Below are 27,858 nucleotides of genomic sequence, written 5' to 3'. Positions count from 1 at the left end.
ATCTCATGGAAATGCTACAGAGAAAAACTCTCTCAGGATTTCATTGATACTGTATATGTTCATTTAAGAAAGGAACACATGACGGCAGTCATTCTTGGATCAATAAGCTCGGACGACATTAAGTTGATACATTTGTCTTTATTGTTTTAACATACAGAGAATATCAGCATTACTGCAAGCAACACAAGATGAACTTTCAAATTGTGATGAATCTGGAGAGAGAGAGAGAGAGAGAGAGAGAGAGAGAGAGAGAGAGAGAGAGAGAGAGAGAGAGAGTAGCAGAGAGCAGACTGAGATCAGTATCAGAGTGAAACCAGTAGCAGAGTCCCAGTGAGTCAGGTCAGGACTGGGAACACTGGTCTCTCCTCAGTGTCTCTGAGAGCGGAGTCTGGGAGCCCTGGGTGGCCTCACAGGTCACAGAGCCCACCTTCTCCCACTGGTCTGCGGGAGCCTCAGGGTGCTGCTCCAGCTGTATTTGCCGTCCTTCCCCAGCACCCCGGGGCTCCTGCTCTCCTCCGCGCAGCTGCTGCTGCCGTCCACACCTTCCAGGCCAGACTCCAGTCTGAGGGGAAGCCCTTGTTGGCCAGGCACATGAGCGTGGCCTTCCCCTTCAGCAGCTCCTCCCTGGAGGGGGCAGCACCGTCAGGGTGGGGCCGGCCTCACCCCACTGCAGAGAGAGAGAGATTAATAAGCTTTGATATGAGGTCAACTAAACTCCAGCCTGTTGGCTGCAGCAGAGGAGGCTACTAGTTCTGCTGCTCTTCCTCAGATGGATCAAACTGGTCTAAAAATGTTTCACTCCCTCTCTGGGCGCAGTAAACTATGGCAACAGACAGGCATCACTGCTGAACCGTGACAACAAACAGGTTTCAGTACTAAAGATAAAAAGTTCAAACTGGCCTCTCTTTTACTAAACATTCAGAGTTTAATAGTTCAAAATAATCCACATAAGATGGAGATTGTGAGGCTTTCACTGTTTTAACTTTCTTACACATTTCTTGTCCTGAACGAAAACCTCATTAATGATATTTCTTTGTTCTGTTCATGTAAGCAGGAATCATCACTGAACAGTCGCCTTCATTACTGAAAACATCCAAATGAATATTGTTAACTACTGAATTACTTTTTCAAACTCATGAAATTCTCATAAAAATATGTCGAATAGCTTCCAAAATCATTATTCTGGGAGAAAGATGGAGTAATACTTATTCACATCAAACACTGAACCAAAGATTATCGGCAGAGTTCTTGAGCCAGATTATAAAAACTTTAACTTTCACAAATAATAATACCAATAATTTGTAGTTTTCTTACAACGTAAAAACTGATAAGACTTTAGAAAGTTTTAGTGCAACAAGATTATTCATCGGAGTGGTTTTTTGTCGGTTTAACGACGCTGAAGCCTTAAAGAATTGATGCAAATATATTATATTTAAAAAAATCTGACAAAATATAGTAGGCTTTAGAATTATGATGTCCAAGTATAACATAAAACATAAAATGTGAGTGATGAAAGGAGTCAAATGTACTTACAGTTAACATTCAGTCTGGTTCCTCCACCGAACGTGTACCACAGTGATACAAAGCCGTACAAAAACCTCTCACTGTAGAGAGACACGGCTCTCTGACTTTGACACAAACAAACTCACCAAAACACATTCACAGTTTACACTTTATATGTTAGAACTGGTTCAAGAGTTTAAAAAGATACACGATCTGTAAAAATGTTTCACATTTTCATTGTGAATTATTAAATATCTACAAACTATTATTTTCTCCTTCAGTGAAACTAACTGAAACAAGTTCTTTCTAAAGAAAATTTTCACAATAAATTCTCCCAAACAAAAATCATAAACATGTTTATTGTAGATCATGATGAATGACACATAATAATTGTGTATAAATTTGTCCCACAGTGATGTTGATTTGTGTGGTAGTGAATTAGACAGAATTCACAAAATATTCTGGAAGAAATTTTGTGCATCAAACTCAAACCAAAGACTCATTCAAATGAGCAGTGAAAACATTCCTAATCAATACTCTGATAAAGTGATTGATCCATTGATGAACAGCATCATCAGAGTAATCCAAGTCCCTGTTGGAGTCAGTCAGAGCATTTCCATAGAGAGCCACTTTGCATCAGCAGCACCATGCTCCAGTGCTCTGGGAGAGTTTATAGTCCTGAGAGTTGAACACTGGATGACTGACAGCTGTCCTTCATGACAACAGAAGACACAGAAATCCTCCTCATCAAAAACATGACTTTGATCTCCGTCCTCATCTGGACTCTCCTCTGCTGCTGCTTCACAGGTAAAGTCCAGAGAATCAAACTCCTCTCCTCTATCAACATCCGTCCCTCTGAAATGAAGCCGACTAAACCGTGACGCTGCTTTTATGTTTTGTCTCTGTATCCTCAGAGTCCAGAGGCCAGGTCACAGTGACTCAGCCTGGAGCAGTGAGCTCTGCTCTGGGAGGCCCGTCTCCATCAGCTGTAGGACCAGTCAGGATGTTCTTGGTGGGAGCTATTTAGCCTGGTACCAACAGAGAGATGGAGAAACTCCTAAGCTGCTCATTTATCTTACTAGCACTCGACAATCAGGGATTCCAGATCGTTTTACAGGCAGTGGATCAAACTTTGACTTCACTCTGACCATCAGTGGAGTCCAGACTGAAGATGCAGCAGTTTACTACTGTCAGAGTTTTCATGTTATCAACAGTCAGTATGTGTTCACACAGTGAAAACGCGTGCGCGTAAAAACCTCCCTCAGTCAGACTGAACAGAAACTGAACTGACTGCTGCAGCTGGAAGCTACTGCAGAGACTGATACACTTCACTGAGGACGCACACACACACACACACACACACACACACACACACACACACACACACACACACACACACACACAGACACACACACACAGTAAGACTATAAGACAAGATAAACTTTTTGTTCCACAATGTGTGTGAAAAACATACATAAATGTTATTTAACAAACACAGCAAGGTTCCTAAAACACTAATCCCTTTAAGTAAATCATTTAATTGTAGTAAAACCAAAGAGATCCTCCCAGTCCTTCTTGACCTAGACATTAGTTCATCTGCTATTTAAAACCTTTATTGACACAGGGACAAATTAATTTTTCCATCTATTTACAACATCTCCTCAGTTTTTTTTAACATTCAGAAAAAGGTTTTTATCATCACACCATTTTACAAACCTTTGAATCTCTGAAAGGTAGTTAGATAGATCTCTGTCCTTTTTTTATTAAAGCTAGGATGGCAGTATCATCAGAACATGGAATGATATACAGTACAGGCTAAAAGTTTGGACACACCTTCTCATTCAATGTGTTTCTTTATTTTCATGACTATTTAAATTGTAGGTTCTCACTGAAGGCATCAAAACTATAAATGAACACATATGGAATTATGTACTTAACAAAAAAGTGTGAAATAACTGAAAACATGTCTTATATTTTAGATTCTTCAAAGTAGCCACCCTTTGCTTTTTTGATAACTCTGCAAACCCTTGGTGTTCTCTCAATGAGCTTCATGAGGTAGTCACCTGAAATGGTTTTACCTTCACAGGTGTGCTTTGTCAGGGTTAATTAGTGGAATTTTTTCCCTTATTAATAAATAAGCAAAGGGTGGCGCTTTGAAGAATGTAAAATATCAGACATGTTTTCAGTTATTTCACACTTTTTATTAAGTACCTAATTCCATATGTGTTCATTCATAGTTTTGATGTCTTCAGTGAGAATCTACAATGTAAATAGTCATGAAAATAAAAAGGAAACACATTGAATGAGAAGGTGTGTCCAAACTTTGGCCTGTACTGTAGTTGTTGGGATTATAGCTTCTATACTCATCTGTGTAAAGGGTAAAAAGGACAGGTGAACTGACGCAACCCTGGGGGGCTCCGGTCAGTGCCGGCCCGAGGCATAAGCGAACTAAGCGGCTGCTTGGGGCCCCCAATCGAGTGTTGGAGCGAGTGTTGGAGCCGGTATTGGACGGAGCACCATGGAGCACCGTCAGCTGTTGAGACCTGGTGTTGAGGAACTCGGTTGCAGCTCAACACATCTACTAGAACGCACCATTACGCGCGGATACGTAACCGAAGCTGTGACGGAGGTCTGTAGCGGCTTAAACAACTAGCAATCGCCGCTTTATAGCACGGAGCTCCTCTTCAATTTTTTTTTTTCCGCTAGTTACTACGAAGGAGCTTGCTACAGGTATGCTACACTAATGAGACCATGGCATGTTAATGTAGCGTTACTCAGCAACAGGTGAAAACAGGAGCAAGTCAAACTACTAAAACAACTAAAGTCAAAATGAATTGAACTTTTACTGAGGAATGAGAAGTGAATTACCTGTATGTGTGAAAACAGCTTTATCTCACGCATCCGTTTAGTTGTTGTTGAATATATAGCATAATTATATAATTTGTTAAATATATAGCATATCATTTTGTCATTCTTTTACGGAGGGGCGCCCCCAATACAATGGTACAGAAAACACTCAAATGAATTTGCATAAAATTGGCATGAATAATCATAATGGTATACATGTCTCGTGTGTGTGTGTGTGTGTGTGTGTGTGATCTTGTCATTTATTTGTCATCTGCAGATTGATTTGAAGAGGGGAAGAATCGATTTAAATAATGAATCAGATTTTTTGTGAAAAAAATCAGGGATTTTGTTTGAGGTCATATCGCCCAGCCCTACTTCCTACTAACACAGTGTATGTCCGGCAAACCCACAGCTAAACTAATTGATGTGGTTGCTAACTCTCCCAGAAGGGTGGACTTGGACTTTGTCGGCTGATTGTTAACGGTCAATAAGCGGTTAACATGGGCGGGCTATCGGTCAGGACAAAAAATCTAAATATGCATCCCTATCAGGATAAATAGAGAACATGAAGTCCTGTGGGATTGAACGTGTTGTTTGGCCCTGAAGCCCAAGTAGTTGTGTGAAGTCACTACCTTATTAAGTTAAAAAGCAAAAGGCTATGAATCTGAACAAATTAGGGTATTGCCCTTCTCAAGCTGACCATCCCAAAAATGCACCAGAATACAGGAAATCACATCTATCGCATTCAAAATTTTCTGGGGGAGCACCCCCAGACCCCCCCCCCCTCACGGTTTGCACCCACTTTTGCACAAATAGAGTAGGGGGGGGGAGGGTCCTTATTCATATGTGCCCAGGGGACAGTAGTTCATACTCTGTCACTGTATTAATACATAACCTCACTGTATTCATTTATAATGTAACATTATAGCATGACATTTGTGTCAATAATCGTCAAGCACAGGTGACTCCGCGTGGTGGGAGGGGGGCCCCCAAATCAAATTCTGCTTAGGGCCCCCAAAATGCTCGGGCTGGCGCTGGCTCCGGTGCTTCAAGTTCTCCACTCTGAGAGAGTACCATTAACACTGACCTGCTGTTTACCATTCGGTAGAAACCAGTGGTACCACCTAATAATGAGGGATGCACATTAAGGTCATTCAGCTTTTTAATGAATAGCGTAATACTGTACCGTATTAAATGCTGGAACGGAAATCTACAAATAAAACACGTTCATATGAGGTAGGGTCCCTCTAAATGTTTAGATATAAAATGTACCATGGCAGTGACTGCATCATCTGGACCTCTTTTGCCCCTAAATGCAAACTGAAAAGGATCTAATGAGCAAATGACATCTGTTTTCAATAGGTTGATAATGATTTTCTCCCAGAAATGCCGTCTGGTCCAGCAGCCTTCCTAGGGCAGGTGGTGCAATTTTGATGCTACAAAGCAATCACCTCACCGTTAGCATCCCATTGACTCCCATTCGATTTGCGCCACTTTGACAGCGAATAATCTGAAGCTGTTAGGCTCTCGTTAGACCCAGAACTCAGGGACAGGCACACCGAACACAGATGAGCAGTTTAAAGTGTTTATTTAGAACAAGGTAGGTTAACCGGGAGAGGGAAGTGGCCAGGAGAGCAGCTCCTGGTTGGGGGTTGAAACCAGAGATCCGAAGACGGTGTGTGGACAGGCAGCGATGAAGAGAGCTGGGTGGAATGGCTGGTTGCAAGGCTGCAAGATTGGGAATGATTGAGATTTCTCTTGGCACAGCTACCAGAAGACTTCCAACTTCCAGACAGGTTGCTCACGTCACATCTACGTTGTTCCTCTCTCAGTTGGAGGCTGCGCAGTAATGCTCAGCGCTCACCGGAAAAGTGCTTCTAATATCCTTCACTGGTCTCCGTCCCAGAGCAACGGGATCTGTTGGTCCATTTTATACATGTCAATGGCTAACACGTTATCTCTACAAAATGTTACATAATCAGTAATAGTGTCTGTTGCTTCTTCTAAGTCCAAACTATGGAAGAGGTCCAAGTTAGTGCAGTAAAAACATCCTTTTAATGGATCAATGCCATCATTGTCCCAAACGTGGATTGTTTTTAATGGTGGTGTACTGCTTTTAAGCAGGGACTTGTAGGGTTAACTTTAGTAATTCAATGATGGGATATGGATATCAGTGAAGTTGGTATTGTGTGATGGGTGTGGGGGACAATATACACATGTGGGGGTGTTGTAAAGGTTGATAGGAGCAGAGTAGAGAACTAAAGCAGACGGGAGAGGAGCAAAGCTGCAGCCGAAGTGGAGAGTCAGCCAGAGAGAGGGCTGCACTGCATCCAGACTTAAATAACCTCCAGCTACTGGGAACATCTCAGCTGTTCCCAGTTGCTCTAACCATCACCTGCAGAGAGATGCTGCGTTCATGCCACCTGGGAATATCAGGGATATTGTGATTACGCTTGTTTTTCCCGACTGCCAGCGTTCACATGGTCGGGATGCCTATTCTTCTTCTTCTTCTTCGTCATATGGCGTTTAGCATAACAACTTGTTGCATGACTGCCACCAACTGTTGGCTGTAGCATAGAGCATCAGGTTTGGGAAAACATGGAGGCCACAATAACAAATACACTACCAGTCAAAAGTTTTAGAACACCCCAATTTTTCCAGGTTTTTATTGAAATTCATGCAGTTCAATGTCTTATTGTACTCTGAAAAGAATAGAACAAATGAACAATTTAAGTTAAAAAAGAAATCATGCAATCAATTTATAAACCAAAATGTATTCTACATTTTTGACTCATCAAAGTAGCCCCTTTTGGCGAGACATAACAGCTGAACACACTCATGGCATTCTTTCTACAATGAAAATCAAATATTCTTCCCAACTTAGTTGCAGAAGTTCCCATAAATGCGTGGCACTTGTAGGTTGCTTTGCTTTCACTTTTCTGTCCAGTTCATCCCAAACCAGCTCAATGGGGTTTAAGTCTGGTGACTGTGCTGGCCACTCCATGTTTTTAAGCTTACCATCTTGTTCTTTTTGCTAAGGTAGTTCTGGCATAGCTTGGACTTATGTTTTGGGTCATTATCTTGCTGTAGGATGAACCCCTGACCAACTAGGCGCATACCAGAGGGTACTGCATGGCGCTGCAAAATGCTGTGGTAAAAATCCTGCGTGATGAACCGAAGATTTCAAATTTTGATTCATCAGTCCATAGCACCTTCTTCCAGTCTTCAGTAGTCCATTGACGATGTTTCTTGGCCCAGGCAAGCCTCTTTTCTTATTCTGACGTCTTAGCAATGGCTTTCTTGCTACAACTTCGACCTATCAAACCTGCAGCTCCAGTCTTCTCTTTCCAGTTGAAACTGAGACCTGCTTATTACGACCACTATTAAGCTGTGCTTGAAGCTGTTGTCCTGTGAGCCGTCTTTCACCCAAGCTGTTGACTCTCAGAAACTTGTCTTCTGATTCTGTTGTGGCTTTGGGTCTGCCAGACCTCTTCCTGTCAGAGTTTCCCCAGTTTCTAAGTGCCTTTTGATGGTGAAGAATACTGTACTCACTGACACCTTGACTTTCTTCGCAATTTCTCTATAGGAAAGACCAACATTCTTAAGTGTTATGATCTATCTCTCTTCCATTGTGAATTGCCTTTTTCTCACCATTTTTTAGCGCAAGACACTACTTTCTGCACTACAATACTGTTCAAATAATGCTCACGAGGGTACGGTACCACAGTGTGTTCCAACAATACTTTTATACAAACAGAGGGGGGTTTTAGTAGTATCCAGACAAGTGTGAACACCTGTGGAATTTGGTAGCACCAACTTTTAAAGCTTGATCAACCTCCATTGCTGCAGAACAGCTTTACGTTGTTAACCCATTTATTGTTCTCTGAAAAGGCCTTTTGTAAAATTCTGAAATGTACATTATTTTTTCCGTTTTGGGTAACCTTACTTTTTTAACCTCTGGCAGTTCACAACTTACATTTGTACCATTTCAAGCTATTCATTGGACTTGAACTGCTACAATTTCAATAAAAATCTAAAATAATTGGGGTGTTCTAAAACTTTTGACCAGTGGTGTATGTGTAAACAGGGTCTCATTCTCTGTCAACCCTGAAACAAAGATTTTACATCAATAAAACAAGTGCACAGATCCTTGTTGGTAGAATCTGTCGTTTTGCATTTTAATTTCTACATTTCACACCAGTAATTGTGTGTATGGATCTCAAATGAGAACACAAATGCACATTGGCTGTGTGATGAAGACTATGCAGTTTAATAGTTTTAGTAATTCAACAGAATCAATTTCACCAAAATTGCCAATGTAAACCAATCCAATTTCTATTATTTGTGTTATATCATGAATAATTTATAAAGTCAGTGTTCTCAGCACTGAAGAGGAAACCCCCTGTCCCTGTTGGAGTCAGTCAGAGCATTTCCATAGAGAGCCACTTTGCATCAGCAGCACCATGCTCCAGTGCTCTGGGAGAGTTTATAGTCCTGAGAGTTGAACACTGGATGACTGACAGCTGTCCTTCATGACAACAGAAGACACAGAAATCCTCCTCATCAAAAACATGACTTTGATCTCCGTCCTCATCTGGACTCTCCTCTGCTGCTGCTTCACAGGTAAAGTCCAGAGAATCAAACTCCTCTCCTCTATCAACATCCGTCCCCTCTGAAATGAAGCCGACTAAACCGTGGACGCTGCTTTATGTTTTTGTCTCTGTATCCTCAGAGTCCAGAGGCGGCGCAGGTGACAACTCGGCCTGGAGCAGTGAGCTCTGCTCTGGGAGGCTCCGTCTCCATCAGCTGTAGGACCAGTCAGAATATTTATAGTTCTAGCAGTTTAGCCTGGTACCAACAGCAGAGATGGGAGAAACTCCTAAACTGCTCATTCATAGCATTAGCACACGGCAATCAGGGATTCCAGATCGTTTTACAGGCAGTGGATCAAACTCTGACTTCACTCTGACCATCAGTGGAGTCCAGACTGAAGATGCAGCAGTTTACTACTGTCAGAGTTTTCACTATATCAACAGCCAGAATGTGTTCACACAGTGAAAAAGCGTCGTACAAAACCTCCCCTCAGTCAGACTGAACAGAAACTGAACTGACTGCTGCAGCTGGAAGCTACTGCAGAGACTGATACACTTCACTGAGGACACACACACACACACACATACACACACACACACACACACACACACACACACACACACACACACACACACACACACACACACACACTTGACCTGATTCAACAAAAGGGAGACACACCATCATCAACTTTCACAAAATATATTTATTTTAACAAATTAAACCAAAATAGAGGGTTAACTTTAGCTAATATATGGGCTGTGGATATTAGTAAAGTCAGTTTGTGTGATGTTTAGGAGTGGTAAATATGTGTGTGTAAAGGTTGATAGGAGCAGAGTAGAGAACTAAGGCAGACGGGAGAGGAGCAAAGCTGCAGCAGAGTGGAGAGTCAGCCAGAGAGAGGGCTGCACTGCATCCAGACTTAAATAACCTCCTGCTACTGGGAACATCCTCAGCTGTTCCCAGTTGCTCTAACCATCATCTGCAGAGAGAGCACAGACAGCTGAATCACACAGCTAACTCAAGATCACACCATCCATTCAGATCACATCAATCTCATGTTCTTATCTGATTTTCAATTTTAACTTTATTTCAGACACACAGGTCCATATCAAGGTCATAATCGTTAACTAAAACGAACGAAATAACGGAAACTATGTTGGAAAAAAAACATTGCCGTTAACTGAAATAAAAAAACGCATTACAAAAAAAACGATAACTAAATAAAAACTGTAATGTCTGTTTGCAAAACTAACTAAAATAAAATAATCGAGTAAATGTCCTTAGTTTTCATCTTTGTCAATATCTTTCACAGAGCAAATAACGTTATATATCTTTCAGAGTTGACATTTCCGACCATAGACCTGTTTTATTCAGTCTGTGCCGTAGACACTATAGTTTCCGGAATTAAGTAATTCGACAATTCCGACTCACGTCAAATTGAACACAACATGTCCGTGCCCCCTCGCCGGGCATGATGGCGGTACCGAACCTCAGAAGAAAGCGGCAGAGTCCTATTTGATCGTGACTGTGTCAGATAAAAAGCAAGTGCCTCGCAGTGGAAGGTGATAAAATAAGTGGACAATTTATTAAAGGGAGAAATCCCACGAATTTGAAAGTACATTTGAGAAGGGCACACAAGGAGGCTAACCTAGCTTACCTTAACAAGCAGTGACAGGGCCATAGATATATACACACACACAAGGGACATCTAGTGTATATCTATGTGACGGGCAAGGACAACGCAAAAGCCCTCCTTTTCCCGAAACAGAAGCTAACCCCGGTAACGTTACTGGTAGGGACGTATGGCCAGGCAGCATGACGGAGACAACAGCAGGACAGAGAGCACCACAGGAGGGCTTTCACCAGCGACCCGATAGCTGCTGGTTAGGAAATACGCAGGAACACTAAAAGTGTGAGGAAGCGTGGGTTATAGTTTTTTTTCGATTGCTAAACGACAATGGGCACAACTGGAGTCACATGTGCAAAACTCTACCTCCAGTCTGCACAGCAGCAGTTCATGTGGACCAAACTCTAGTTTGTTTTTCATCGCTTGAACACAGTTTTCAAAACTCTACACACTTATCCCCTGACTTTAAGCACTGTAGATTTACAGCACTTTGTTCAAATGCTAACACACTGCTGTCAAAACTGTTAACCACACATTCAAAATAGAATAGATTTCAGTCTGGTGCCTATCAAACACTGCTGATTGGAATTTCAGCTGAAAGCCTAAGCAGGTGTCTTGTTTTAGACTAGTTAGTGAACATATATGGTATTTATACAGAGAAAGACCAGAAAGCCTTTTTTTGTATACAAACACCAAATAAGAATGAAACAGTTATACACTGTACCGTTTGAGAGAAACAGGTAAAAGAGCAAAGGTACCAACATGTCCAGGTAAGATGTCTGAGGTTATGTACACAGCTATAAAAAAAAGTGAAAACCACTATATCTTTACAATAGTAAAACTGCATTCTTACTGTTTTTCAGAAAGTAATGGAGGTGAAAGCAATAGAAACACCACATTCATTTGTATTTAGAGATGATGCAGACATCCAATGTGATGAAGAAAACTTGCCACATGATGCTGGAGAGAGGCAGGATTAGTCACACTATTCTTTGGTACTGTTACATATGTACCTTTTAGTTTTTTTCTCCAGTAATTCCATAAATTACCAGAGCCAAATTACTATATTGAAGCAAACTGCTGATTTTCATTCCTTCTTGTTTACCGTATGTAAAAATTGGTATATTATACAATCTATATCTTTACCTTAAATAAAGTATTGAGTAGTGTCAAGTCACTCAAATTGTTCAAACTGTAAAGATGAGAAAGTTTGTAATTTGTGTATTGGTGTTTGATGCTAGTGTTTTTACTCTCAGTGTGTTCTGAGTGACAATGTGTGTGTGTGTGTGTGTGTGTGTGTGTGTGTGTGTGTGTGTGTGTGTTATCTCAGTGAGTATTGTTCTGAGGTGTGTGGCTGCACTGAGCCTGTTCTGAGATGTGTGTTAAGGGTGATGTGAACTGTTTAGCTCAGGTGACTGTTGGTAGTGCAGACTGTGGTTAGAGCACATGTGACTCCAGTTGTGCCCACTGTCGTTTAGCAACGAAAAATACTGCAATATGTGTGTTGATACTGGGATGTCTACACAACTGTGTGAGTTGATTGACTTCAAAAAGTTTGCAACTTTACTCAAACCAAAGTTCAAAACAGCTGTTCATGTCTGGTCTCTCTGTAGTCTGTTGGCTATTTAGGTTTTTTCCTGGCACACGTTACTAACACATTCTGCACTTACTGCGGCGTCTTGTGTAGACTGTTTACACATTTGTGCTCATCATCATATGTACATTTAATGTGCCAGTGTTATTGTTGAATACACAGTGTTGGGGAGTAACGGAATACATGTAACGGCTGCTACGTATTCAGAATACAAATTATGAGTAACTGTATTCCGTTACAGTTACAATTTAAATAGTTGGTATTTAGAATACAGTTACATTGTTAAAATCAATGGATTACATGACGATACTTCTGTTTCACGAGTTTATTCACTCTGAATAAATTAAGGCAACTTAATGCATTTTCCACAAGCCCCGATATGAAATAGAAAAAAATAGCTGTTCTTTGTGATCAGTCACAATGGAGTCGGAACCGGCACGACAGAGCCAGGACAGGAATAAGTTTCTATCTTGGAAATTCAAACAGCATTTCACATTAAAGAACGAACCGGAGAATGAAATATAACTGTGCAGTGCAGCCTCTGCTTGCCAGCAACCAACCTCCTTTCAGCGTCCAAATTACTCCACCTCCAACCTGAAGAAGCATCTTAAAGTAAGTTATTTTTTAATTAGCCAAGAGTAGTCGTCTGCTGTAGTTTTACTGATCACCTTGCTATTTTAACATTGACGTAGACTTTACATTCTCCTACGTGCTGATTTACTAGCTCCAGAGCCGTATAAGACTGACTAGCATGTTTGACATGCTAGCTAACGTTAGCTAAAATTAGCTCGTGGTAGCAAGACTGCGGTTAGATTTTTGTAGTATGCAGTTCGGGACTACCAATACAATAATCTATCTGCTTGTTCAGGTACACATTCAGCTAGTTGGAATAAAAAAAACACACCATTATAGGCCTGTTTAGTAAGCTGGATGTGATAGCTGCATTCCTACACTTATAAAACGCAATTCAATGTGGAAGTAATCCTGAAGTAATCCAAGTATTCAGAATACGTTACTCAGATTGAGTAACGTAACGGAATACGTTACAAATTACATTTGTGGGCATGTATTCTGTAACGAAATACGTTTTGAAAGTATCCTTCCCAACACTGTGAATACATTGTGAATACATATTTCTAAAATGGTATGTTTTTTGAGTTATTATTACACAATACTTTTTCTGACCTTTTGAATCTTGCCCTGACACATAACCCATATTACTAAAAAAGACTAAAATGAATAAAAACTAAACTAAAACTAAGCATTTTCAAAAACTACACTAGCAAACCCTCTTTAAAAACTAATTAAAACTAAACTGAATTTGAAAACAAAAAGTCAAAACGAAATAAAAATAAACTAAAACTATAATAACCATGGTCCATATCAGTATGAAATATATAAAACAGAAACACAAACAAGACAAAAAGTTTAAACATTGAATTCAACAAGATCAAAGTGTTCCAATGTTGCTAAAAATATGAAGTGTAACCTTGTGTCACATTGTGTGGGGTCAGTTAAAGCCATTATAATACATTTTTAACGTTTTAAACGACGTATACATTTGTAGGAAAGAATCAAGAGGAGCCAACTTGGTAATTATAAACATAGTAATACAGAAATCATATGCCTGCATCTATATGAAGTATATGCAAAAATAATTTCTCTTACATGCAACTCAAAAACCCAACAAATACACTGAGACCAAAAGTTAATTCTTGACTTTGGAAACAGCAAAATAATCTCTTCACAACATCCATCCATTAGCTGTTGTTGAGCTTCCAATCATATCACATGATCTTCCTCAGCAGATGGTTTTAATTTTTTTTATTTTCAAATTCATATTCCTCTGAGCATTTGTGTGAGACTTCTTGTCCACGTCGGCTTAAAAGGTCAAATATTCCATGAGAACTGGGTGAGCCCTGTCTGCTGTTTCTTTTACAATAACAGACATGAAAACAACTGATTTGATGAAAAGGGATTTATTGTGATGACATCATCAAAAGTACAACAAGCTACACAACTATCAATGAAACATGTAATTAGACAGTGAGAGAGAGAGAGAGAGAGAGAGAGAGAGAGAGAGAGAGAGAGAGAGAGAGAGAGAGAGAGAGAGAGAGAGAGAGAGCAGACTGAGATCAGTCACACTGGTCTCTCCTCAGTGTCTCTGAGAGCGGAGTCTGGGAGCCCTGGGTGGCCTCACAGGTCACAGAGCCCACCTTCTCCCACTGGTCTTTAGGGAGCCTCAGGGTGCTGCTCCAGCTGTATTTTGCCGTCCTTCCCCAGCACCCCGGGGTCCTGCTCTCCTCCCAGCTGCTGCTGCTGCTGCTGCCGGCCCACCTTCCAGGCCAGACTCCAGTCTGAGGGGAAGCCCTTGTTGGCCGGGCACATGAGCCTGGCCTCCCCTGCAGCAGCTCATCACTGGAGGGGGCAGCACCGTCCAGGGTGGGACGGACATCACCTAGGAGACACCAATCAGCTTAGAGGACAGGGACCACACAGCTGTCAATCAAACCAGCAGACACTTGGACACCTTGACTGTGTGAGAGTTGGTTTTCCCTTTAAGGAGTTTCTGTCAGATGGTTTTTCTGCTCCACCAGTCACTCACTCACACATTGTTTCACTTCCCTTTAAGAAGCCTCTCATGTAAATCAGCACAGAGAATCATCTACACAATGAGCTGATATATATCAAACTATACACTGGAAATAAAATGTCAACTTTTGGACAAATCTTTAAACCTCTAAATGAAAATCATCACCAACCTAACTATACATTACTTTAAAGTATTTAGTGTAATAGAAACAAATCCAGAAAATGAGCTGACAACATCAAATGTTCTTCATGTGGATTTTGATCATCATTACCAAACTGTTCAAATAGTTTTCAAACTTTGAAACAATACATGACACAGTAAAGAGATGTTGGACATTTTCAAATACCGATCTTTATCTTTGCTCTGTTCAATTGTTTGAATATTCAAATCTTCATTTGCTTTAAACAGTTATCATTGATGTGGAAAATTAAAAATGAATCTTGTAGAACAGTTTTTCAGTTTTATCTTTCCCAACCTTCAAGTCATTAAAATTTCAGTTTGACAGAAATGTGTGTAAAGAAATGTTTAGTGAAGCTGCTCTGAGTTAGTCTCCACGATAAAGGAGGAGAAATAAAAACATGAATACATGTATGATTTATCAACTGTAAACAGAATTTAAAACATTACTTTACAATATTTACAGTATAGTTTTTTAGTATTTGTGCAGAAACTTACTTCCAACATTCAGTCTGGTTCCTCCACGAGCACGTGTACCACAGTGATACAAAGTCATTGAGCCGGGTACAAAAACCTCTCACTGTAGAGAGAACCACGGCTCTCTGACTTTATCAGACTGAAAAACCCTACAAGCCCTCAAGATGCTACTTTACCATTAAAGTTGGAAATAATGATGTATCCTCTGACTCAATATTTCATTTTCTTTGCGATGAACTTTTGTTTTACTATTTCCAAAGCAATCTTTTGCCTCTTACAGTGATATATTTCTTTAAAAATGATGGATTAATATTTCACAAAAAGGAAAGTTAACAGTGCAGAAAGTAAAAGGAAAAAAAATAGCTCCTGAAATAAAAAGTTTTTTTAAAAAGTTTGACTTACTTCCAACATTCAGTCTGGTTCCTCCACCAAAAGTCAACCACAGTGATACAAAGTCATTGAGCCGGCCGTATACAAAAACCTCTCACTGTAGAGAGACACGGCTCTCTGACTTTGACACAAAACAAACTCACCAAAATGAGGCTGTTTGTAAATCTCGTCAAATGAAAAGAGAACGACAGCAACACAGTGCTGCAGATTTCCAGGAATATATGCTTTTATTTATATTGATTTCCAAATCAAGTGTATATTGTCCGTTTATATAATCTGTTTTCAATTACAGAAGAAATTAGATTAATTTTGTTGTCCACCTCGGTGGAAATTTGTCCTTGGCTTTTCCCAGATTACAGCAAATGTTCATACAATGCACATAACACAGAACACCATTAAAAACATACAGAATATGCAAAATACAATATAAAATCGTACAAGGGAAGGTGACAGCAATAAAAAATACAACAGAGCAAATCTTAAAATAACAAGTGTTCCCTGGTGCAGTTATTCTGTGTTCAATGGCAGCTGTTTGGCATAGGGAATAAAAGACTTCTTTTATATGTTCCAGCTGGTCATGGGAAGTCTATAAATCAAACATTTTTGGAAGATTTGTCAAGAAGTCAAAGTGTATTGATGAAGATCCTAATCAATGCTCTGATAAAGTGATTGATCCATTGATGATCAAGCATCATCAGAGTAATCCAAGTCCCTGTTGGAGTCAGTCAGAAGAGCATTTCCATAGAGAGCCACTTTGCATCAGCACTTGCACCATGCTCCAGTGCTCTGGGAGAGTTTATAGTCCTGAGAGTTGAACACTGGATGACTGACAGCTGTCCTTCATACGATAACAGAGACACAGAAATCCTCCTCATCAAAAACATGACTTTGATCTCCGTCCCTCATCTGGACTCTCCTCTGCTGCTGTTCAGAGGTAAAGTCCACAGAATCAAACTCCTCTCCTCTATCAACATCCGTCCCTCTGAAATGAAGCCACTAAACCGTTGGCGCTGCTTTATGTTTTTGTCTCTGTATCCTCAGAGTCCAGGTCCGGCGCAACACAGTGACTCAGCCTGGAGCAGTGAGCTTCTGTTCTGGGAGGCTCCGTCTCCATCAGCTGTAGGACCAGTCAGAGGGTTTATGGTACCCTCTGAGTTAGCCTGGGTACCAACAGAGATGGAGAAACTCCTAAACGGGCTCATTTACTGTACTAGCCTGGGCAATCAGGGGATTCCAGATCGTTTTACAGGCAGTGGATCAAACTCTGACTTCACTCCTGACCATCAGTGGGTCCAGACTGAAGATGCAGCAGTTTACTACTGCCAGAGTCTTCCATTCCCAACAGCCAGTGGGTGTTCACACAGTGAAAAGCGCGGTTACAAAAACCTCCCCTGAGTCAGAGCTAAACAGAAACTGAACCGACTGCTGCAGCTGGAAGCTACTGCAGAGACTGATACACTTCACTGAGGACACACACACACACACACACACACACTTGACCTGAGTTCAACAAAGGGAGAAAAACCATCATCAACTTTCACAAAATATATTTATTTTAACAAATTAAAACAATATAGAGGGTTAACTTTTAGGTAATATATGGGCTGTGGATATTAGTAAAGTCAGTTTTGTGCCAGTGATGTTCGAATATTGGTATATATGTGTTGTGTGTAAAGGTTGATAGGAGCGGATGAGAGAACTAAAGCAGACGGGAGAAGAGCAAGAGCTGCAGCGAGTGGAGAGTCAGTCCAGAGAGGGGCTGCACGCATCCAGACTTAAATAACCTCCCTGCTACAGGGGAACATCCTCAGCTGTTCCGAGTTGCTCTAACATCACCTGCAGAGAGAGCACAGACAGCTGAATCACACAGCTAACTCAAGATGACACCATCCATTCATATCAACATCAATCTCATGTTCTTATCTGATTTTCAATTTTAACTTTATTTCAGACAACACAGGTTCATATCAAGTCTAATCGTAACGAAAACGGAAATAACTTACTATGTACGGACGGAAAAAAAACATTGCCGTTAACTGAAATAAAAAAAACGCATTACAAAAAAACGATAACTAAACTAAAACTGTAATGTCTGTTTGTAAAACTAACTAAAATAAAATAATCGAGTAAATGTCCTTAGTTTTCATCTTTGTCAATATCTTTCACAGAGCAAAATAGCGTTATATATCTTTTAGAGTTGACATTTCCAACCATGGACCTGTTTTATTCAGTCTGTGCCGTAGACATATAGTTTCCGACTGCGGAACACAGTAATTCCGGCATTCCCCGTCAAATTGAACACAACATGCGACGTGCCCCTCGGTGTGCTGGGCGTACAGACCTCAGAAGAAGCGGTAGAGTCCTATTTGATCATGACTGTGTCAGATAAAAGCAAGTGCCTCGCTTGGTGGAAGGGAGGGTGATAAAATAAGTGGACGATAACATACGTACGTGGCGCTTTACGGGAAAAGCTCCTTCAACCTTACTGTCATCTGTGAGTACTGCAACGGTAGCGAGATGATAGATAAAGACCTAAAAGTTCAGATACTTTAATGTAACATGACTCACATAAGCTGAAATTCCTTACCATACTGTAAACCATATGTAATAGCGTGAATAAATCAACCCAAGAATAGCTGACTTATGCACATTTGCAACAACAGGAACTTCTGTTTACTGACTTCCGTTGTTGTGTATTCTCACCTTGCTCCATTGAAACACTGATTTTCAGCCTGGCATTAAGATGGTGTTAAATATGTTAGCTAAAGCTTTGTTTTTGTTGATGCAGCCTCCCTGTTTCTGGATAGGGTTTATAGTGGATTGACTTTTGTACACTCTTTGTATTGTTATTATAAATGATTAGAATTCAAAGTTTTACAAAAGGCTGTGAATTGCAAAGAAAGCTTAATTAGTGAAATAGATTAAAAAAATGTAATTGAAGGCAAAGAAGATAACGGTTTTCAGTGTACATTTTATTGTTTATTTCAATGAGCTGCTCTCTCTCCTCTCTCTTTTCTTTGTTTCCTTTTATGTGCATCTGTCAAATGCTTGTTACTAACCTAGCTCACAGGGGAGTTTACTCCCAGTCGCTGTATTTCTTCTTAAGCCCAGAACATCGCTTGGATTAGGTTGATCTTGGGTGCAGCTGTAAGCTGTGGACGTCTACACCCTGCTCGGCTCTGCGATTCCTGCAATGTCGGCTCACGTCCTGCTCGTCCTGCTCTACGTCCACTGCGTCCACCCATGCTCTGCTGTGCCACGCTACATCCATAGCGCCCTGCTGTGCCCTGCTATGACCATGAACTACTCCGACTACCATTGTAGTCACTGTTCCATTATCTCTATTGTTGATTAATCAGCCACTGTTCATATAACCCCAACCCGCAGCACCGTCAGAGTCCCAAGAGTCTGGGTCTGCCGAGGTTTCTTCCTAAAAGTGAGTTTCTCCTCGCCACTGTCGCAATAGACCACTGCTAATGCTTGCTCTTGGGGAATTATTGGAATTGTTTGGGGCTTTGTAAATTATAGAGTGTGGTCTAGACATACTCTATCTTGTAAAGTGTCTCCCGAGATAACTCTTGTTATGATTTGATACTATAAATAAAATTGAATTGAATTGAAATTTCACTGTTATTCAGAAAAAGGCCATTAAATAAAAAACATGGCTACAGTGTATTGATCTATCCAAGAAGATTTAACCCAACTGAGACTTTGATAAGTCAACAACAACTAAAACCTATCAAAGCATATAAGTTAAAGCATATGAAAACTAAGAAGAAATCAGTGAATAGCTGATAGAAATCAAAGTATCCACACTACAAGTCTGGTCTTTTAGAAAGGTTAATTCCCGAAACTGCTGTCTTGCTTCTGTTGTCATCAGTGCTTCCCTTGAACGTATGCAATGTCATTTTTGGACCAGAAGATGTCACCATTACATAAAGTATTCAACTTTGAAACTCCAGTGACAGCATGGCCCAAATGGGATTCATATGTGCAACAGAGCACTTTATTTTTTTTTTAAAGAGCTTTATTAAAGTTTTTTTTTTTTTTACAAAATACAAGTTATAAACAGTAGGCTAGGCTACATAGCATATTAGAGAAAAAAAACAAACAAAAAACAAAGCAGACATAATTAATAACAAGCTTAAAAAATTACCAGTGCAAAAATGGGCTATTAAAGTGCATCCAGTACAATGAGTCCTTCGTAAAGTGCATATTGTAAAGTGTATAGAGTCTTTTGTAAAGTGCAGTATATCACAAGGTCAGAATGTTACAAGGAAGGAGCTGTGTTTTGTCTAGAGTTCTTCTTCTCCTTAGCACTTGTTAGCACACGTCATCACTGTTTATAACAATCTGTTGAATGACCATACAGCATCTTGTTTTCCACAATTTGAAGCATACAATACATATTATTATTTGTATCAGTTCATTGTGTTTCTCTGGTAGAATCTCATCAATAATACAATACATTACAGATTTATATGAAAGGTCAAAATGTATACCATATACTTTTAACTTGTCCCAGACTTCTTTTGCTCTGTAACAGTCCATTAAGAGGTGCTGCATTGTCTCATTATCATTGCCGGTGAATCATTGGGCATTTTATTTTGTCGTTTTTTTTTAAATGTGCCACTCACTGCTAATGTTAATTAGGTGAAATAGTCTCTTAGTGAAATAGTCTCTGTATAGAAGATAAAACGATAATATTTCACAAGCTCATACAAATATATATGCGTGTGTAATAAATGTTAATAATAAAACAAGAAATTAGAAAAGAAATGTAAAGAATAAAAGTTAAATGACAAAAAGTTATAAATAGGTATTGAAACACTAAAATGTGTAATAGCTTGGTGTGTCCAGAAAGTGGGCTGTGCAATCTTCCACAATGTAAAGATGTTAAATGTGTTACATTTTTAAGTCTAAAAAAATTCAAAAATGTACGCTCAAAGTGAAAATATGTAAACATGCAGGAGCCACAGATTAATCATTCTGGATTCAATTAATTAATTGTATTAGCATTTCAAATTTACAGTTAATCTTGCTTCAAAAAATCCAACACTTCCATTGATTTTAAGTTCTAAGATAACTTGGCAGGTCCCATCTTTTTTACGGAACAGAGAGCGCGCTTGGTCAGTCCACTTAAACAATTTTTTTGTAGACATTTAAAACACATCAACATTCAATCGAAGAGCAATCACAGACATTTACGGGGTGTTCTTATTTTGCATGTTAATTTTTTTTTCTAAAATGAATATCCCAAAAAAATCTATATCACCATTTACAGTATATTTATATCACTATATAAAATTGATGACCAAATGTTCTTTTCCACTCACAGTACTACCAAAGGAGAAAAAAACATGGAAAAATAAGAGCGGCGTCTTCATATACCACCATGTTCTTACATGCTACAATGCCCCCATGAACAACCATGTCCCCATAAACCACTACGTCCCCATATAACACCACATCCCAATAAACCACCACGTCCCCATATACCACCACATCCCCATAAACCACCACGTCCCCATATACCAGTATGTCCGCATATACCAGCACGTCTGCATATACACCACCACATCCCCTTATAACACCACGTCCCCATAAACCACCACATCCCCATAAACCATCACATCCCTATAAACCAACTCATCCCCATAAACCACCACGTCCCCATGAACCACCACGTCCCCATATACCACCACATCCCCATAAACCACCAAGTCCCCATAAACGACCACGTCCCCATATACCACCACATCCCCATATACCAGTACGTCCGCATATACCAGCACATCTGCATATACCACCACGTCCCCTTATACCACCACGTCCCCATATACTAAGCTTGTATCAGTTGTTTCTTTCCTGTCCTGAGTTTTGATTTTACAGGGACAAGTTTAAAATAAACTGAGTTTTTAAATAGTTAATCAATCAATTATTTTTACATATTGGTGAGAATTTGCTGCAAATACGCTACATAAAAATGGAAGCATTCATTTGAACTTTATTCTTGAGTGCCATGTATAACTAGAAATCTTCCCATAATCACTTACTATGTGATGTAGAACTGATTAATTATGTTAGAAGTGTTAGACATCCAATATTAAAGGATATATAATATAAATGTCTATGGATCATGCTAGAGAAAGGTTTCTGTCATAAAATCCAAATCGAACATCAACCATAATCTTTATATAATTTTGATAAAACTTTATCAAAGTTTGAATTAGATGTTTCATGAGTGTCTCTCCCACTGCAGTAGTGGGTTAATATTTTGTATCTTAACAGTCTGAATCTCTTTAGTAACAATTGTGTTCCAGTGTTTGTATTTTGTTGCTAATGCTTTTCTCTTCATTCAATACATATTGTAATGAGTAGTGAAGATACAGAACATTTAATGTTTAAGTCTTTGTGCTTCAAAGATTACTGATTGATACATACTGTATTGTGTGTGTGTTGTGTGTGTGTTCTCAGTGAAGTGTATCAGTCTCTGCAGTATCTTCCAGCTGCAGCAGTCAGTTCAGTAACTGTTCAGTCTGACTGAGGGAAATGTTTGTATGATGCTTTTTCACTGTGTGAACACATACTGACTGTTGATGAGATGTGCACTCTGACAGTAGTAAACTGCTGCATCTTCAATCTGGACTCCACTGATGGTCAGAGTGAAGTCAGAGTTTGATCCACTGCCTGTAAAACGACCTGGAATCCCTGATTGTCGAGTGCTAGCATAGGAAATGAGCAGTTTAGGAGTTTCTCCATCTCTCTGTTGGTACCAGTGTAGATAGGTCCCACCATGAACATTCTGACTGGTCCTACAGCTGATGGAGACGGAGCCTCCCAGAGCAGAGCTCACTGCTCCAGGCTGAGTCACTGTGTACTGACCGCTGGACTCTGGAGGATACAGAGACAAAAACATAAAGCAGCGTCACGGTTTAGTCGGCTTCATTTCAGAGGGGACGGATGTTGATAGAGGAGAGGAGTTTGATTCTCTGGACTTTAACTGGTGTTAGCTTCGAAAGTCAAATCATGCTTCCAAAAAAGAAAGGAAAGACAGGAGAAGGAGAGAAAACAGAACGAGGGGAAACAATTGGTAACTGACTTCTTTTCAAAGAAAGGTGAGCACAAACTAGAAAACGAAATCCATGGTGTTAAACTGCTTGAATATCTCCTCGACCGGTAGTGCTAAAAACGGACTGAGACAACCCATATAAAGAGCAGAACATACACTTACAAATGATAATTTGGTTATACATGTAATCTGAGGTAAAGGCTAAGTAAATAAACTACACTAGCGATGCTGTTTGCATACAACACATTATAATAGCCTCATTAGAAACATGTTTATTTAAAATGAATAGACTATAATGTCTATAATCAGCAATAATAGGCTAATCATTGTCATAGGTAGGTTGGTAGTTCATCAGTAGATATATATCATGTCAACATTATAGTTATGTCAGATTTATTAGAAGCAGATCTTAACATTGTGAAACACATGGCCCTCAGTTTCAGAAACCGTCCCACCAGGGAGTGGAGTAGCAACAGACCCCTCATCCTCCTCTTTGGATTTGAGACAAGGGGAGCTTATGTCAAAATTAAAGCAAACCATGTTTAGCCATTTTGACTGAAAGGTGTTAAGTAACACTATCATCTTAGTGTGTTTTATTATATTAGGTTACAATTAGGATAAGAGGTTAATATCAAATGTATCCTTCATAGAGAAAGATGATAGAGAAGATCTGATTGATTTTTTTTTTTTGGGGTTGAGGAACATGGGGGCCCATCAGGACTGCCAATGCATAGGGCCCAGAATCTTGTGCCACGCCTCTGCAGGAGCACTTGTTATTTTATAAGATTTGCCTTATTGTAAATTTATAGAACTTATCTGCTGCTACCTGCCCATTTACACTAGTGTATATTGTATTCTGTATATTCTGTATGTTTTTAATGCTGTGCTGTGTTATGTGCATTGTATTTCCTGTTGCTGGACTTTGGGAGAAGCCAAAGATAAATTCTCACTGAGGTGGAAAATAAAGTTAATCCAATCTAATGTCTTCTGTCTTATTTAAATTAATTGCAAGAGAAGAAATTACATACATTTAACATATACCAAAACATGCATTAAGGAAATCTGCAGCACTGTTATTGTCAGTTATCTTTTTATCTGACAAGATTTAACAAACAGATTCATTTTGGTGAGTTTGTTTGTGTCAAAGTCAGAGAGCCGTGCTCTCTACAGTGAGAGGTTTTTGTAACGGCGGCTCAATGCCTTTGTATCACTGTGGTGGACTTTTGGTGGAGGAACCAGACTGAATGTTGGAAGTAAGTCCAACTTTTACACTTTCTATTTGAGCTATTTCTTCCTTTACTTTCTACAATCTTACCTTTCCAGATTTGTGAAATATTGATCCATAATTTTTACAGAAATATTTTGCACTAAAAGGCTAATGATTGCAGTTGAAATAGAAAATTCTAAAGTTCATTGTAAGAAAATAAAAAACTGAGGCAGAGGATAAATCATTATTACCAACTTTAATGGTAAAGTAGCATCTTGAGGGCTTGTAGGTTTAGTTCAGTCTGACAAAGTCAGAGAGCCGTGTCTCTCTACAGTGAGAGGTTTTTGTACGGCGGCTCAATGACTTTGTATCACTGTGGTGGACTTTTGGTGGAGGAACCAGACTGAATGTTGGAAGTAAGTTTCTGCACAAAATACTAAAAACTATATTGTAAATATTGTAAAGTAATGTTTTTAATTCTGTTTACAGTTGATAAAATATATATGTAGTCATGTTTTTATTTCTCCTCCTTTATCGTGGAGACTAACTCAGAGCAGCTTCACTAAACATTTCTTTACACATTTCTGTCAAACTGAAATTTAAATGACTGAAGTGTAGAAAAGATAAAACTGAAAACCTGTTCTACAAGATTAATTTTACATTTTCCACATCAATGATAACTGTTTAAAGCAAATGAAGATTCAAATATTCAAACAATTGAACAGAGCAAAGATAAAGATCGGTATTTGAAAATGTGCAACAACTCTTTACTGTGTCATGGATTGTTTCAAAGTTTGAAAACTATTTGAACAGTTTGGTAATGATGATCGAAATCCACATGAAGAACATTTGATGTGGTCAGCTCATTTTCTGGATTTGGTTTCACTCTGATACTGGTCTCAGTCTGCTCTCTGCAACTCCTTTTTTTTTTTTTTTTTTTTTTTTTTTTTTTTTTTTTTTTCTCTCTCTCTGTTTATCTCTTTCCCTCACTCACTGTCTAATTACATGTTTCATTGATAAAGTGTGTTGCATGTTTCAATTTTGATTTTAACACAATAAAGTACTTTTCATCAAATCAGTTGTTTCCTTGTCTGCTATTGTAAAAGAAACAGATATGTCTGTCTTAACAGTTCCATAAATCTAGAAATGTTAAACTCAACTGAGTTTAATGTAAAACTGCCTGGGAATTTCTCGAGAAAGAAACTATAAGGTAATATAATAGCATGTTTAATATATTTTGAAAACACAAAACTAATCAGAGAATCATTAGTGTGACCCAGACAAGATAGAAGTAAATCCATCATTTATTCCAAATTCTTTAAAGCTTATGTGACTCAGAAACTGCTTTATTGGAGTAATTTTAAATTTGTTTTTGTAGCAAAGCTGATTATTTCAATAATTTTAGGAAATTCAGATATATTATGCATCTCATAAATGAAGTGTTTACTATATTGAATTTTTTTTAGATGTGTCTATAGAGTTTAATGAATCTGGGTAAACTGCAGAGCCTGAGAAGAAATAATTGCACTTGATTTATAAATTAGGATATCATCAGCATATCATATTATAAAAAATATTTTTACCAGCTGTGTGATCTCAAAATATCACATTATATATGCATTTCACTATCAACAAGAGTTCATTAAAACATTTCATGTCTTAAGGTGGGTTGGAAAATAAACTGACTTAAATATGAATTAAATAAATTTCGAATTGTACTTAAACACTGAAATAGAAATAAATATTTGATTCCACACCTAAACAAACTGGTGTTAGCTTTATTAACTTTTCTTCTTTTCAGATGTCGTTTGATCTGATTTTAAATACAATGTTAACTACACCTTTTCAACAAGATTACCATTATAGCTTACTATAGTATGAGCAGTATTTCCTGACATTTTCCTGTTATATAGACTAGTGAAGTCAGTTCCAGACTGAGTCCCACTGAAACAATCTGAAACTCCAGACTGACAGGATTGAGGATTATAAATCAAGAGTTTTTCTCTGTAGCATTTCCATGAGATGATTCTTTTAGAAAGAAGTGATGAGATGATGTAATGCAGGTCCCATCTGCTCGGTGCAGCCTGACAGGGTTTAGCTGTGGTGTCCTACAGCAGGTATGGAGCTGCTGGGAAAGGATGAAAGTCAAACTCTGGTCAGCACCACTGTTACTGCTCTCCTTGACAAAGTCAATGTGAGAGAAAGTCAACAGATTCTTTGGGTTTTTCTCCCAACAATAATGGTCACCACTGTCATCTAATGTGTCTGATCTAAAGCAGGTAACAGGTAGATGGGAATGACCTGCTGTGCTGTGCACTTTGATACAGAAGTGGTTTTAGATCTTGTGGTAATCTGATCTCCTCAGTGCATAAGTTCATATCACATTAATGGTTTTAAAATATATAAATCACTTTTGTGTTTTTTCAAAAGAGTCTTAAGAGTCCACCACTGTTTGTTTCATTAGCGATATAAGTTGACACACGTTCTTCTCATCATATTCTGTTCAAAGTTCCCAAAACAAATACTGTCTTCTCTCTGTCCTCATTCCAGTCTGCTGCAGCCAAAGACTGGAACTATCTGCAAAAAACCACTGAAGCTGAAAACTTGTATCTTCATGTCAGCTTTTAACAACTCTGTTATGGACCTTCTCTCTGATACATGCGGCTGTTTTGGGAACCAGAAGCATTCCCTCCCCATTATCTGTCTGCTGTTTCCTGTTGCCCCATGCTGATTGTTGTTGTCTTGCTGCTGCTGTTTAGCTCTGCATGTTGAATTAGTGCTTGTGTTTGTTGCTCGTGTTCTGTCGTTGTTTGACACCATGCTTGTGTGCTAGACTGTATGTCATTTCTGTTCTGCTTGCTGTGATTGGGTGGAAGTGTTGGAAATGTTTGGATGTTTGCTGTCATCTTTTTAATTGACAATTTGACAATGGAATTGATATTTCTCTTTTAGCCCTTATACCCTCCCTTAAGAGGCTTTGCCTTTTGCAAAGCTGCCATTGTAAATGTATATGTGTATGGATAAATAAATACAGGATGAAAAAAATTATAATTAAAAAACTCAGACAGGTCTGTGTCCACAATGAAACTAATAATGAAACACATTTTTTTGGTAACTGTAATGGGACTATTTTTACAAACTCTTGGTAATTTATTGTATTTGTGTGTGTGTGTGTGTGTGTGTGTGTGTGTGTCCTCAGTGAAGTGTATCAGTCTCTGCAGTAGCTTCCAGCTGCAGCAGTCAGTTCAGTTTCTGTTCAGTCTGACTGAGGGAGGTTTTTGTACGACGCTTTTTCACTGTGTGAACACAGGCCCACTGTGATAACTCTGACAGTAGTAAACTGCTGCATCTTCAGTCTGGACTCCACTGATGGTCAGAGTGAAGTCAGAGTTTGATCCACTGCCTGTAAAACGACCTGGAATCCCTGATTCTCGCTCAGTAGCTTCATAAATGAGCAGTTTAGGAGTTTCTCCATCTCTCTGTTGGTACCAGGCTAAATAGTGGCTTCCGAAAACAACATAAACATCCTGACTGGTCCTACAGCTGATGGAGACGGAGCCTCCCAGAGCAGAGCTCACTGCTCCAGGCTGAGTCACTGTGACCTGGCCTCTGGACTCTGAGGATACAGAGACAAAAACATAAAGCAGCGTCACGGTTTAGTCAGCTTCATTTCAGAGGGACGGATGTTGATAGAGGAGAGGAGTTTGATTCTCTGGACTTTACCTGTGAAGCAGCAGCAGAGGAGAGTCCAGATGAGGACGGAGATCAAAGTCAT

General features: G+C 39.3%; 2 pseudogenes and 1 gene segment (V, D, J or C); 1 reads left to right on the top strand and 2 right to left on the bottom strand.

The window, feature by feature from the left end:
* LOC120555118 overlaps positions 1-27,858 on the top strand; it is a 95,011-nt pseudogene that overhangs the window by 35,212 nt on the left and 31,941 nt on the right.
* Positions 1-27,858, bottom strand: part of LOC120555119 — an 85,549-nt gene that overhangs the window by 37,304 nt on the left and 20,387 nt on the right.
* LOC120555121 lies at positions 119-27,858 on the bottom strand (annotated as a pseudogene).

Source organism: Perca fluviatilis, unplaced genomic scaffold (genome assembly GCF_010015445.1).
Source record: "Perca fluviatilis unplaced genomic scaffold, GENO_Pfluv_1.0 PFLUV_unplaced_scaf_2, whole genome shotgun sequence".
Taxonomy (NCBI): Eukaryota; Metazoa; Chordata; class Actinopteri; order Perciformes; family Percidae; genus Perca; species Perca fluviatilis.
Note: the sequence above shows the minus strand (reverse complement) of the source record. Positions and strands in the feature narration are given on the sequence as shown.